General features: G+C 50.2%; 1 protein-coding gene across 1 annotated transcript in view; it reads right to left on the bottom strand.

Annotated features, from left to right (window-relative positions):
• IPO9 (importin 9) overlaps nucleotides 1-14,873 on the bottom strand; it is a 904,513-nt gene that overhangs the window by 769,705 nt on the left and 119,935 nt on the right. The window lies entirely within an intron of this gene.

The following is a 14,873-nucleotide window of genomic DNA, read 5'->3' as shown; positions in this document are numbered from 1 at the left end:
TTGCACAAATGCATGGATTGTTGCCACAGGGCCACATGTGAAGTGGGCAAACACAGCCTTATGACATTTACTAAAAACTGATTTTCACGACATTTACTAAATACTGATTTCCATCACATGGATCCTTCTGCGCTCGATTTCGTTTTCTCGTGCCTTGGTTTCAATGAACCGAGACCACACTACACACAAATGCAGGGATGCTGTCACGCTCACCTGATTCCCACGGGGGCGCTGGCCTGGTTTCGAGTGCTGATGCCTCTTCAATGGTGAAGCGCATGGCTCTGAAGATGGATAGGAAGGGCCCCTCTACTCTGCCTAATCTGGCTCGCAGGAATATCCTCCTGTACGTGAAAAGGGAGTATTACAATCTGGCGGAATAATGCTCGAGCCTCCCACTTCCTTCCAACCCTCCTCGATACCCTTCCACGATCCCCCGTGAAGTCTCACCTTAAGGTCTGAAAGGCGAGCTCTCCATCCTGCTTCTGACGCAGGGGCGCGTTGAACCCAGTTACTTCACTGGATTGAGGTTGGATGGGAGTTCAGGTAAGCTTGATTATACTGGTAAGGCGCTGTAAAAGTTCTGTTGCAAGTTCAAAAGTTCAAGCTTTAAATAATAATGTTCATTGTCTTTTTCAGGTGATGAAAGAAGATTCCTTTGGAGACTTCTTGCAACAAAGCGCTAATGTTGATTTCTTTTCCCCATAGGGGCCGGGGTTCGGAATGCCGGAGATATGGCGCCGACCCGAAGTGAAAAGTGCAGTTCCAGTAAAGATCTGGTAAGTCCTAGATGAGCGCTCAGGTAATAGGTAATGTTTTTGCATTCGCTCATCTAATGTCTTTGTCTTTTTTCCCCATAGGGGCCGGGGTCCGGAAAATGCCTGGAAGCAGCAAGACCCGAAATTAAATGGGAATGACCTAACAGGTAAGTCTTAGAAGGAAACTGAGCTTTTCCTATTCCCTTCCTTCTCTCACCTTGTGTTCTTGTCTTTTTCTCTCTAGGCTCTGGGAAGTGGCTGCGAATCCGGATGATCGCTGCTGAAGATGGAGGCGCCCAAGAAAGGTGAGTGAAATGCAGCGCTGCAGCGATCGGAGCGAAATGCTTTTAAAAATGATGTCTTCCTTTTCAGGATCGTCGTTGAGATGTCTCCGTGATGCAGGTTTAGCAGGTAAGGCCTTCTTCCTCTCCAATTCTCTTCTCATCACCCTTTGCAGGTGTCCAGGATGCTGACAGGCGTGGCTGAAGTCCAGAAGCAGGAGCGGACACGGTGAGCGTCCAGCTGCTAGGTGCAGAACAACGCGAAGCACGTGTGGCTGTTCGGGTGGGGTTTAAATAGCTTTGGAAGAAGTTCCAGGTATGTATCCTTCCCCGACCACACCCGGGTGGAAAGTAGTCCCACAGGTAAAGTAGTCCCATTCAGGCCTCAAGAGGGCCTGGATGTAGCAGCATGGTCTGCATCAGGTAAGTGCACATAAAAACACTTTAACACATGTCCAGCTTTATGAGCCTGGCGCCTAAGGCGCCAGGACTGCGTCCAAAGGGCCCCAGCTTGGGCCCGCTGGAACTTCCCTGGGGGGAATGATGCCTGCCTCTGGGGTTGCTGGGTCGGACCTGGCTCCTTGGAGGTAGGCATCATGACAGATGCCCCGTGGCACTTCGAGAATACATTTAATTAAAATGACACCTAATAAGTAACTATTGAATTTAGATTGGCCCTTACTCTGGCATCGTATAAACAGCCATTCTATAACATTCATATATGAATACTATGTTGCTCAGGCATTCCAACATGGCTGGCATGTTCACCCTATATGTCTGTCGTTTTCACTGTATCGTGATGATGTCATCACGTCAGTGACCCAGTCATTGAAACGATATCACATGACCAAGGACACGGATTTGAAACCGCTCGTGCTCGTCCGCAAGACTGAAGCAGCCCTCGATAGCAGAAGTAAGTGATTATCCCACAGGCAGGGACCCATTACACTTTTGTAGCGAAGAGAGCAACATCTCCCTTCTATTATTCTAATATGCGGCGCATGTACATTATATCATTCACAGAACGCCCAAAACGATATGCGGCTGTGACGCATTTTTCGCCACTCCTGCACCAAAATAAAAAGCACCCTTCGGATGCAAGTTTGGTCCAAGTGACTATCGTTTGATAAGCGAGAGCACCAGCTGAAGGTAATACCTTATACTTCCGCTTTAGATCAAAGTACCGAGTGGGGATTACTGGTGCACACAGTGACCTGTGCCTATGCACTGTTCTCTGTTCCCCGTACAGTTTGCCATGGCCCATAGTAGTCCAGCAGAACGTGCCCTCATGGGCTCACCTGACGCTCGAAAATAGAGCTACTGCCTAAACTATGCAGAGCGTCTTTTGGAAGAAATTTGAAGGTACTATTGCAACCACAGTTTATGAACAAATACAGTGCACAAATAACATTAAGTGTATTGTCCTTATGAGGCTTTGATGATTTTGAAGTTTATAAACAAGCCGTGGATTTACATCAAAAAAATAAAAATGTCAACTAGTCAAGTTAAAAATACAAAATAGACAATGAGAAATAAGGTACATCAGAACAACAAAGTTATATATATAATATTAACTAATAGTATATCTAGGTTGCACGCTTTAACAAGCCTGAAAGGTCTGGGAATATTAGGAAAAATGTGGCAACGTTACCATAGCCATCTGTTACACAGCTAGTTTTTAATACATTTTATTTTGTATTTTTTTGTTTGTTTATGTAGATGTATTGGTAAACACCAAACATTCCTTGTGAAAAACACGACATCTGGGTCAAGCTGTCGTTCATGTGTCCTGATGAAAGCCTCATTTGGTTCAGCAGATGTCCAGTGTACAACAGCAATCATTGATCATGCGGCGACTGTACCCGTCTAAGGCTGGAAACAGAAGTTACCCCTGTCGACACGTCCCCCATATGGGTTCATGTTAAGACACATTCCCTACTGGTTTTATTTTTGAAAAAGTATTAGAAAACAATGTTCATGAAAGGAAGTCACTCTTTTCTTACTAACATCACCTCATAAGAACAATTGTTTTGATTTCAAATTTTGATAAAAGTGAATAGACACATTTGGATCACCCTGGAATATCTTGTTTCATACAGTATTGTTATTTGTTGAAAATATTTTTTTAAGAATTGGACCTAACTTTGTCCTTTTTTAGCATACACTTGATGAATACATTGGATTATAATTTTGGAATACTAGCTTTTGTGTACATCTTGTTATATTGGTTTTGATACAAGAGGTTAGTTATGGTTGCCCCATGTCAGTCCAAATGACCAGCCCGTAAGTGCGACACCATTAGGTAGCTTATTGTGGGAACCCCCTTTCTCTTGTTCATGTAGCAGCATACGCAGACAATATGTTGGTGATTTTGGGGGATCCTGAAAACTCCCTCCCAATCCTCATGCAGGAGATAGAAACATTCGGCTCCCTATCAGGGCTGAAAATCAATAGAAAGCAATCAGAAATTCTGGTATTGGCGGGGAAACAACATGCAGATCCAATCAGTTGCAGACGATCTGCATCTAAAAGTCACGAAGACGGGGGTCAAATATCTGGGAATTACCCTGACACACAAGATACAACACCTATACTCCCAAAACTATCCTCTTCTACTAAGACAACTTAAACGAGACCTGGAGAGGTGGAACCCATTATCAATAACATGGTGGGGGCGGATATCGGTGATCAAGATGACCATCTTACCCTAAACTTATGCATCCATTTCAAGCGTTGCCGAGAAGACTCCCACCGGCCTTTTTCAAATCTCCAACGAAAGCGGTCATGGAATACACATGGCAGGGGGAAACCCTGAGGGTATCAAGCACGGCTCTCACCGCCTCAAGGAAGGACGGGTGGTGTGCTCTTCCGCACTTTAAAAGATTATGAGGCCGCTCAATTATGGGTGTTGAAAGATACCAGATAAGTCTCAGAAGCTGTGGGCAGCCCAAGATAGAGCAGTGGCAACTACACCCACGAGACATTTGCTATGGGCGGGGAAGAAAGACACCCCAATTTACAAATAAGAAAAATTATACAAGCGACACTAGAAATATGAGATAAGGCAACACAGAACGGTACAAAAGACCCAGCCCCCTTTGTGCCTCCATTTAAAAACCCAGAATTCCCGCCAGGACTTGAGAAAAAGGTGTTTAAAAAGTGGGGGGAGGCAGGATGCAAAATGGTCGGTGACATGTTCCAGGGAAAACAGATAAGATCGTTTGAAGAATGCACACCGCTGCTGAATCTCAACGCTAAGGAGAGATATAAATACGATCAACTATACCATTGGTTAAACTCGCCCAGAATAAGAGAAGCGGCCACGAGAGAGTTAACTCCTTTTGAAACATACATTATGACAAACGAAGGAACGAAAAAGTTTGTTTCAAATACCTACAGATGCATAAACACCCCAGTGGAGGAAATAAAATGGCAATACATTAAAAGATGGGAAAATACCTTCAGAAGAACGATCCCCAGGGAACAGTGGGAATACACGTCGGAGTTGACACCCAACTCACAAAAGCGATACAGTCAAAAGAAATGTGGATGAAAATCCTCCTGCAATGGCATTACACACCAGAAAGACTACACACGATGTTCCGGGGTTCCCCGAAGGGAATGTGGAGGGGAAGGGAACTGGCGACATTTGGTGGGATTGCCCAAACCTACAGCAATACTGGGGTGACGTTAAGGCACACATGACATTAATGTTACCAGACATGGGGGACTTGGGGGAGGAAGTATGGCTGTGTGGGATATTGGACCCGAAAGACAAACTAACCAAAACGCAGAAAAGAAACTTTATGGGGTTACTGATCGGATTTTGGTTGGAAATAGCCCGAAGGTGGAAGCAGAAACTCCCGCCCCTGGCAAATGACTGGATAAGAAGCGTATGGTCCCATATAACAATGGAGCACATCACATGCAATCTACTGGGGAATTACCAAAAATGTAGAGACGATTGGGCTGTAACCCTTGAATACCTTCAAAGTGACTTTATGGAACAGTGGTGCCCACACAAAATAAAGATATTGGACATGTTCAGTTAAGAAGGTGTAGAGATATCCCGGAAATCTGAGTCGACAGGTGGAATATCCCAGGGGGAGGGGGAATGGGGGGCGGGGAGAGGGGAAGGTTCTAAGTTCATTGTTGTAAAATCAATAAAAATATTTTTGAACAAAAATTTACAAGGGCAGTAAAACAAACATTGCTAGAGATCGGATTACAAAACGGGAAAATGCCAACTTGGTAACCCATAACCCCAGTCACAGTGCACTGCTAAGAGTTCAGATGATGGAAAGTCAATTGATAAGAAATCTAAAATGTGCACGATTACAGAAAACAGCCGACAAATGACTAACACTGTGGAAAGTTTGAGATGCGCATGTCAGGACCTCTGGAAAATCACTGGGCCTGTGGCCCCAATCCCCAATTAATTCTGCTGGAATGATTTTCCTAGACCCTTTGTTCAGAAAGAGTAATTCACACCTTACGTGTATATTCCAGTCTCTCCCAAGGGTAACGTGGCAGAGCAATCAAGGCTATACGTAAGCAGGGTGGAAGGATAATAAAAAGGTACAGCTACATTTAACACAATAAGGGGGCTTCAACAGAGTAACCAGGTCCAACTGTACTTTATGTAGCCAACACCCTTCTCAAAACTGCGGTAAACTGAGGCAGTGTGTTTTTTTCTTTCCTATAGAAGGTGCGGCTAATTTCCTCTCTAGGTTATGCAATGCCATCATGACATTCCAAGAGGTAAAGTGCTGGACCTGCAGCAATACATTGCAGCTGCAGTGCTTCCTGCTTATGGTCATGTAACTTGAGATGACCGCCCATTCATTCATTAAGGGAACCAATCGCTGTTCAGATTTGACAGTTGAGGCTGAGGGGGCACCGTCAACAAGAGTTAAGGTAAGAGTAGGTGTATGGAGGCCAGTGGGATCAGAGATTCCGATAGCCTGCACAAATCATGTACCATGACTAGTAGGTTTTTCCCTTTCAAACCTCCTGGGATCTCTTCCCCCACCCCCATCCCCCCAATAGGAGGGAGGGGAGGGAGGCTGGAGCATTAACATTCAAACAATTTACCCTCAATAATGCATGTATATAACAATAGAGTATAGCTTCAAGCAAGATAGAGGCAGCCGTCTGTGTCTGTGTCTGTGTCTGTGTCTGTGTCTGTGTCTGTGTCTGTGTCTGTGTCTGTGTCTGTGTCTGTGTCTGTGTCTGTGTCTGTGTCTGTGTCTGTGTCTGTGTCCGTCTCTCTGTGTCCGTCTCTCTGTGTCCGTCTCTCTGTGTCCGTCTCTCTGTGTCCGTCTCTCTGTGTCCGTCTCTCTGTGTCCGTCTCTCTGTGTCCGTCTCTCTGTGTCCGTCTCTCTGTGTCCGTCTCTCTGTGTCCGTCTCTCTGTGTCCGTCTCTCTGTGTCCGTCTCTCTGTGTCCGTCTCTCTGTGTCCGTCTCTCTGTGTCCGTCTCTCTGTGTCCGTCTCTCTGTGTCCGTCTCTCTGTGTCCGTCTCTCTGTGTCCGTCTCTCTGTGTCCGTCTCTCTGTGTCCGTCTCTCTGTGTCCGTCTCTCTGTGTCCGTCTCTCTGTGTCCGTCTCTCTGTGTCCGTCTCTCTGTGTCCGTCTCTCTGTGTCCGTCTCTCTGTGTCCGTCTCTCTGTGTCCGTCTCTCTGTGTCCGTCTCTCTGTGTCTGTCTCTCTGTGTCTGTCTCTCTGTGTCTGTCTCTCTGTGTCTGTCTCTCTGTGTCTGTCTCTCTGTGTCTGTCTCTCTGTGTCTGTCTCTCTGTGTCTGTGTCTCTGTCTCTGTGTCTGTGTCTGTGTGTGTGTCTGTGTGTGTGTGTGTCTGTGTGTGTGTGTCTGTGTGCGCGCGCGCGCTAGGTAGTGAAGGTGGTCCCAAGTCCTGATGAGGGCGCAATAAGGCCAACCTTCATGTTAAGCTGTGCTTTTCCACCGTAACTTTGCTGAAAAATAGATTCCATTATACAAATGAGACAAAGCTTTGAAAAACAAAAGCAGAAGTATTCTAAAAAATAGTAAAGGGTCAGTAAAGACCCAACACACATTTAAAACCACTAGAGAAAAGATGGTGCTAGCTAGCAAAGCTTTGGCTACTTTACAGGTCTTTAAATGAATGAATTATAGCAACGCAATATAAAAAAAGGCATAAATTGGCAGGCAAGTATTCAAAGTAGCACTTAAACTACAGGTCCCTTGGCAGACCAAAAGGTACATGAGGTTTACAGACAAGTCCGTACTTTGAAGGAGTTTAAGTTTGGAAAGGTTTCTCCACAGGAACGAATAGGACAAACTCGATAGTACAGTTATGTGTCAAAAGAAGTGAAGAAGAAGCAACCACCGAGTGCAGTGAGCCATTGGGAGTCTTCGGGACCCTCACAAAATAGCCAGACAGATTCGAAGAGCAGAAGTTCAGAATCGGATGACTGCAGATTGGACTAAAAGCAGTAGGGGGATCCATGTTCCAGCATTTGTAGCTTCTTCCAAAGTAAGAGATATATCTTTATACTTGCCCGGGATCTCCCTAGCTTTCCCCCCCCACCCCATTACCTTATTTTTAATACACACCCGGAAGAGGTTCACAAGTGTACACCTTCCATAGTTATAGTGGCAATGCAATCAGGATTGACCATGCAAACTCAATGTATCCAGGTGCACGTAGCCCAGATGTATATTGAGGTTTCTAGGAGACCCTCACCCAGTCTAAATGTGCCGACAGTTACACAAAAGCACGTTTGTGGGCTGTGCAAAGCACCTACATAGGCTGAACAGTTAATTGGCCAATCCTTGTGGTCCAAACAAAGACCACACAATGAAATGCCAGATTGGAGGACTCTTACAAATGCCAGGTCATCTACTGCTTCCAAAGCGGTCTGAAAACCTACATGGACTTGTAGCCAAATACAAATCACATAGCTGCCACCAATTTATTCCAGAGCTTTCTGGGGGTGATGGCATCACTGAGGGATCAAATTGGCTTCTCAAGAAGCACCCCTTCCTAGATGGCAATATAGGCCGATGGGAGACGCATACCATTAATGAGTTGCAGAGGGACTTCGAAGTCCCGCTAACTTTTAATCGTTCAATGTGGAGTGGCCTCGGTCACCGACAATACCTCATTTTTTTATTGCCTTCGTGAGTTCACACATCATATGAGTGGAGCTTCTTCTCCACGCGCTATTCAAGCGACTCCTCTATGGAGCACCTTTACAAGTGCTCCTTACAGAAAGTGGTATTTTTTCCTGAGAGTGCCAGTTCCAGAAAACCACACATGATTTGCAAGGCATAAATTAGTTTTCAGAAATTGATTAGCAGAGTTTGCTAATTACAATTTTCTTGATTAGCAAACAAACTCAGTTGATTAGCAATGCTTTACTAATATTTGTAATGGTACCCAAAGTTATTTGTACCCATGACATGAAATTAGCAACAATACAGCAGTTGTGTACCGCTGAAGTTGGACATTAGTGAGATGAGTCAGGACTTGCACTTTTGTTAACATTCTGCTAGTCCTGATGGTCAAGTTACTAAGTTCACCTACCCGACCTAGGAGAAATGCACTCGACCCATGGCAACCGTCATCAAATGTAAATGCACTTTCTGGAAAATGGAGCATGTCTACACAAGCCCACTTTGTTTGGCACACTATGGCCACATACAGGCCAGCTATGCACACAGTGAAACTTATTTTACATTTACTGCAAACAATGTGAACATTTTTCAAACATCCTCTGCAAATGGTACTCACCGGTCATAAAATCTACTCTACTATGCGAGTGGTCCAAAAGATTTTACGAGCCCTGGTTGAGTGCAAGTAAAATGTAAACAATTAGCTGCATGAATGGACACAGATATGGGCTCAGAAAACCATTTGGTCAGCTCACTCCCACAGGTGCTAATATACAATGTAATCATAATCAGAGCAAAGCAAGCTCTGGAGGCTAACTAGAGTGCATGGTATTGCAGTAGATCTGTAGATGTAGAGACTGGGTGAAACTATTGATCACTACTTTGAATAAACATCTAGTTATCTTTATGTTCATTATGCAAGAGGAAATAAAGTCAGAGACTAAGCATAGTGGATGGCGTAGCAGGCAGAGAACTGGGCAAACTAGGTGCAATATTGCAGTTTGCAGCCATCCCCCTTTCAGGGTAGGTGGTATAAAGCAACAAGATAAGATAGAATGTCAAGGAGAATGGGAGATGTCCAGCAAGGGCACACCGGATAGGAACGCCGTGGTAGCTGCGATCGCTCTGGTGGAATGGGCTCTCGGACGGCCAGGCAGCAGTCGGTTTGCCAACCGATGACAGAACATGATACAGCCGGAGAGCCATCTGGAAATGGAAGCCTTCGAGAGAGCCTTCCCCCGATTGACAGGTCCAAAGTTCACAAAAAGTTGTGACGTCTTCAGAAAACTCTTCGTGCGGTCCACGTAGAACTTCAGCGCTCTAGCCACATCCAGCGAGTGCAAAGTCCTTTCAGCCGGCGACGAAGGCGACGGGAAGAAAACAGGCAACACCAAGGGTTCGTTGAGGTGGAAGTCCGACGGCACCTTGGGCATGAAGGAGGGGTGCGTCCTGAGCACTACCCTCGTGTCGTGAAAAGTCAAGTACGGGGGCTTGCAGGAAAGGGCCTGGATCTCTCCCACCCGTCGTGCGGAGGTGATGGCCACAAGAAACGCTGTTTTCCACGACAAGAACTTCAACGGAGCCGAGTGCAGAGGCTCGAACGGAGGTCCCATGAGCTTGGGCAGCACCACGTTGAGCTCCCACGCCGGGGCCGGAGCCTTCACCGGCGGGAACGATCTGAACAGTCCCTTCATGACTCTTTCACCAGACGATGAGACCACAAAGACGTCCGCCCCGTGGTTCTGGTGTATCGGGAGATCGCAGCAAGATGAATCTTTATGGACGCGTGCGCCAGTCCAGCTTTGGCCAGCGTCAGTAGGTACGGCAGTACTTGGGGAGCCGTAATCCGTAGAGGGTTAATCTTCTGTGCGTGGCACCAGACAGAGAACCTCTTTCATTTGTGCCCGTAGCATTTAAGAGTTGAGGACGCCCTGGCCTTTGCAAGAACCTCTCTGCAGTCGGCCGGTATGTCGTATCCTCCAAACTCTAACGCTGCAGGAGCCAGGCCTGCAAGCTCAGCGACTTCGGGTCGTGATGGAGGATGGCGCCTCCTTCCCTGGAGAGAAGATCCGCGTCCACTGGCAGCTTGATTGACGGGGACGCTGACAAGTCCAGAAGGTCCGGGAACCATATCTGCCTCGGCCACGCAGGTGCGACGAGGATCATCCTGCACCGTGACCTCTTGAGCTGGTTGATGAGCCGGATCAGCAATGGCAATGGAGGGAACGCGTATAGAAACAGGCCCTCCCAGGGGAACGAGAAAGCATCGCCCATGCTCCTCGGCTGGGGAAACCTGCTGGCCAACCTCCGGCACTTGGAGTTCGTCGCCGTCACTAACAGATCGATCTGGGGCGTGCCCCACCGTCGGAAGAGGCGGTCCACTAGATCCTGTCGTAGTTCCCACTCGTGGCACAAGCGCAGCTCCCTGCTGAGTGAGTCGGCGATGGTGTTTATCCCTGCCAGATGAAACGGCACCAGAAACATCCCTTGGGCGACGGCCCAATGCCACAGATCCTGCGCCTCCATGGACAGGGCTGGGGACCCGGTTTCGCCCTGTTTCCTGAAGTAGAACATGGTGGTGGTGGTGTTGTCGGTGAAGATCCTCACCACCTTGCCCTTGAGGGACGGAAGAAAGGACCTGAGGGCCCAAAACACTGCACGGAGCTCCAGGACGTTGATATGGAGGGACTTCTCCGTCGGGAGCCAAAGGCCTCTCGCGTGCAGATTTTCGGTGTGCGCTCCCCACCCTTCCAGGGAGGCATCCGTGGTCACTGTCTCCTGGTGGCCGGGGGTCTGGAAGTCCATGCCCGCCGTCAGATGCGCGCGGGTGTCCCACCACCGGATCGCTCGTCGGAGACTCTCGTCGAGTGTGATCCTCTCCTCGAAACTGCCTGTCTGGATCCAGCGCGCGTCCAGGAACTCCTGCAACGGGCGCATCCGGAGCCTGCACAGGCGGATGAGGTAAATGCAAGAAGACATCATTCCGAGGAGGGACTTGATGGACCTCACTCTGGCCGCGTCCGCAGCCAGCATCCGCTGCACCTTGCCCAAGATGGCCCTCGTCCTTTCCTCCGACGGAGAGGCCAGAAGCGACACTGTGTCGAGCTTCGCTCCCAGAAACAGTGCGTCTTGCGCGGGCACCAGGTGGGACTTGGCGTAGTTTATGGAGAATCCCAGGTCCGTGAGAAGTTGGACGGTCCTTGCCGTGTGCTCCACGGCGAGCTCCTTCGGCTTCGCTCGGATGAGCCAGTCGTCCAGGTAGGGGTAGACGTGGATCCCCTCTCGGCGCAGCTGCGCCGCCACCGGTGCGAGGCACTTGGTGAACACCCTGGTTGCCGACCTCAGTCCGAAGGGAAGGGCTCTGAACTGGTAGTGACGCCCTCGGACCACGAACCTGAGAAACCTTCGGTGTCCCTTTAGGATGGGAATATGGAAGTAGGCATCCTCCAAATCCAACGACGACAGGAAATCGCCCTCCTCCAGCTGACCCAGGACGTGTTGGAGGGTTACCATCTGGAACTTCTGTGCCTTGATGAATTTGTTCAGTCGTCGTAGGTCCAGGATGGGACGCCATCCTCCCGTCTTCTTCTTCACAAGGAAGTATCTTGAGTAAACTCCAGAGCCCCGAAGCCTCTTTGGGACGGGCTCGATGGCGCCCTTCTTGAGCATCGCCTTTACCTCCAAGAGAAGTTGAGGGACGTGATGTTCCTTCCTGGCCACGGGGGGGGGGGACGCGCGGGCACTTCTTTAGAAACTCGAGCGCGTGACTCTGGCCCAGGGCGTCCAGCACCCAACGGTCAGTGGAGATGGACTCCCACACGCCGACTAAGTTCGCCAGCCGGCCTCCCACCGGGGTACTTCAGTGGGGGCCCGACCCCATGGCCGGTTCAGTCCTGCTTCGACGAGGCTTTGCCGCCTTGTCCTCCCTGGCGACGACGGCGGGGTCCGCCCGACTTGCCTCGTCCCCTCTAGGCTTCCTGTGACGACGAACGGGCCGCTTGACGGTAGGTGGAATATCCGCCGCCGGAACCTTTGGAGGCACCCTGCTTACCTCCGGTGCTCCGAAAGGGCGGCCGTCGTTGCTGGAGAACACCAAGAGGCCGGCACATCTCTGTGTCCGCCTTGATGGCTTGCAGGGAATCGTCCACTGTTTTCCCAAACAGGTTGTTCCCATCGAACAGCATGTCCAAAACTCTGGTCTGCACGTCCTGCCGGAAGTCCGTTGCCTTGAGCCATCCACGCCGTCTAAGGCACACGCCGTTGCCTAACTGGCAAAAACCAGTATCAGCGATGTCAGTCGCTACCGTAATGGCGTCGTCCGACGCCACTTCTCCTTCCTGCAAGATCTCTAGGGCCTCCGCCCTCTTGTCCGGTAGGAAGTCCAGCAGGGGGCCGATCTTGTACCACAACTCCCTGTCGTAGCGGGCTAAAATAGCCAAGGCGTTGGCAGCCTTAATCGTCGTCGCTGCCGATGAGATGACTGCGTCCCATTGTGTCCATTTTCTTTCCCTTGCCGTCCGGGGGTGAAGTTGACGTGAAGGCCGATGGGCCCCCCCCCCCCCCGCTTTCTTCCTGGCCGCCGCGGAGACGACCGAGTCCGGGGTCGGCTGTGCCCGAAGGCACAAGGGGGCCGCGTCCGGGACCCGCTACTTCTTCTCGTACCGATCCCTTGTAGCCGGCGTCGTGGATGGGTTCTTGAGGAGGGCAAGGCCCACATCCCAAATATCGTCCAGTAGAGGTACAGAGAGGACCGTCTTCCTCTTGGCCTCGCGCCATTGATAAAGGAAACCTTCCTTCTCTTCCGGGCAGAGCTGGAAAAGCTCGGATGCCCTGGCGATCATGGAGTGAAACGATCCAATCTCGTCGGGCGGGGAAGCCCGGGTGGGAAGTGACGACGGCAGATCCCCGTCGTAAACCTCGTCGTCCGTACCCGTCGCGGCCGTGTCAGTCCCCGAATCAACCCCACGAGACGTGGACGGGGAGGAGGTCTGAACAGGGCGTGGAGGATGAATCCTTCTCTTAGGGGGAGGGCTCCCAGAAGGGCCTGGCTCCGGGTCCCCCGTCGGGAGCGGTTCCTCTGCTGGTGGTAACGGCAGTCTCGTCCTTATCTCCGAGCATAAGGACTGTATAGCCAACAAAATGGCCGCCAAGTTGTCTTGCGGCACTGGTTGAGGGGAGTCCGACAGGTGGTCAGGGGCCCCGTCGGCACACTCGACGTTATCGTCGTCTCCTACGTCGGGGTCCCTCCCGACGGGCTGGTCTTCTTCCACGCCAACGCCGTGGCTTAAGACTTCGATCAGCTCTTCCTCAGAGGTTGAGGCCGAATCCACGACGACCTCCTGCCCCCCCTTTTTCTTCTCCGTCGGAGGTTTTACGGGGGTCCTGTCGATGGGCATAAAAGAGGACTCCCTCCGCGGTGGCAGGGAGACTCTGAGCCCCGAGGTCGCCACCACTGGTGTAGCCTCCACAGGCTGAGCCAGGGCCGCCGCGACTGTCTCGATAGAGGCCTTGGCCGGATGGATTAAGGCTTTCACCACCTTAGGTGCGCTCACCGCCTTCTCCTTGGGGGGAGGGTCACTGCCTCGCACCCCCTCCGATGGGGCCTTCGAGCTCGACCGGGGTCTCTCCAGGAGCTTCGCCGGGTGCTCGGCCTTCCTCTTACCCGAACCAGAGCGTTGGCTCGTGGTTAATGGCGCCGGGGAGGATGCGCCCTGCCTGGCGCCCGTAGAGCCCGACCGTTCGGCGCTCCCGGTGCCAGCGGACTCGCGGTGCTTGGCCTCGTGTTGGACCCCCGTCGCCGGGGCGTCCTCAAAGGTCTTAGAAGACCGCTCGGACGACTTCTTCTTCTTCTCGCCTGACGGGCTCTTCCCTTCCAGCCAGTTGGCGAGACGTTGATGGCGGTCCTTCATGGTCCGCTCCGACATATTGCCGCAAAACGCACAGTCCTTCTCCACGTGCGTCTTGTCCTCATGTAGGCAGTAAAGACAAAGTGAGTGTTCGTCCTCCTTAAAGACATTCTGAAGCTCGCATCCAGGGCAGACCATGAACAGCTTTCCGGGCGTCAAGCTTCCCTTCTCCTGGGCCATGTCCGAGATGGGCCTGAGAAACTTCTGGAGTCCTCCAAAAGCGTGGCTCGACGAAATCTTCACCCTTGAGGGGCGTAGACTAATCCGACACGGGTCCCCGTTGATCGGATGAAGAAACGGTGGAGCTTGAGGCTCTTTTGACCGAAAAATAGAAGTTTTTTGAGAAAAAAATGTGAAAAAATAGCACCAACGCTCGAGAGCAATAGCACGAGGATCCCAACACTTGAACGTGCGGTAAAAATCTGAAGATGGATGCCAGAGGCGGGGCTTAGGTAGAGGGCAGTCATTGGCTGTGGTCAGTATGACGCAGAGATCAGTGATTGGTTACTACTACGAAAGACAGATCAGAAACGAAACTGATACTGATACTGATTTTTTTCTTTACCGAGGATTCCCAGCCTGACGACGGGGAATATTCATGAGCACGTGAATCCATGTCAGACCCCATGCTGGAGAAGTTATAATTAACATGGATTGGTGATGGATCAAATTACTCTTTGAAACCTTGACTAAGGTAAGTAAATGTTCTTTCGTATTTCAGAAGTTAGTACGCAGGTTTGATGACCTAAAGGTAGTGGCATGGAAGATAATGAGACAAAGGC

Source organism: Ambystoma mexicanum, chromosome 13 (assembly GCF_040938575.1).
Source record: "Ambystoma mexicanum isolate Mex_15411 chromosome 13, UKY_AmexF1_1, whole genome shotgun sequence".
NCBI classification, from domain to species: domain Eukaryota; kingdom Metazoa; phylum Chordata; class Amphibia; order Caudata; family Ambystomatidae; genus Ambystoma; species Ambystoma mexicanum.
The sequence above is the reverse complement of the archived record's forward strand: the minus strand, read 5'-3'. Positions and strand labels throughout refer to the sequence as shown.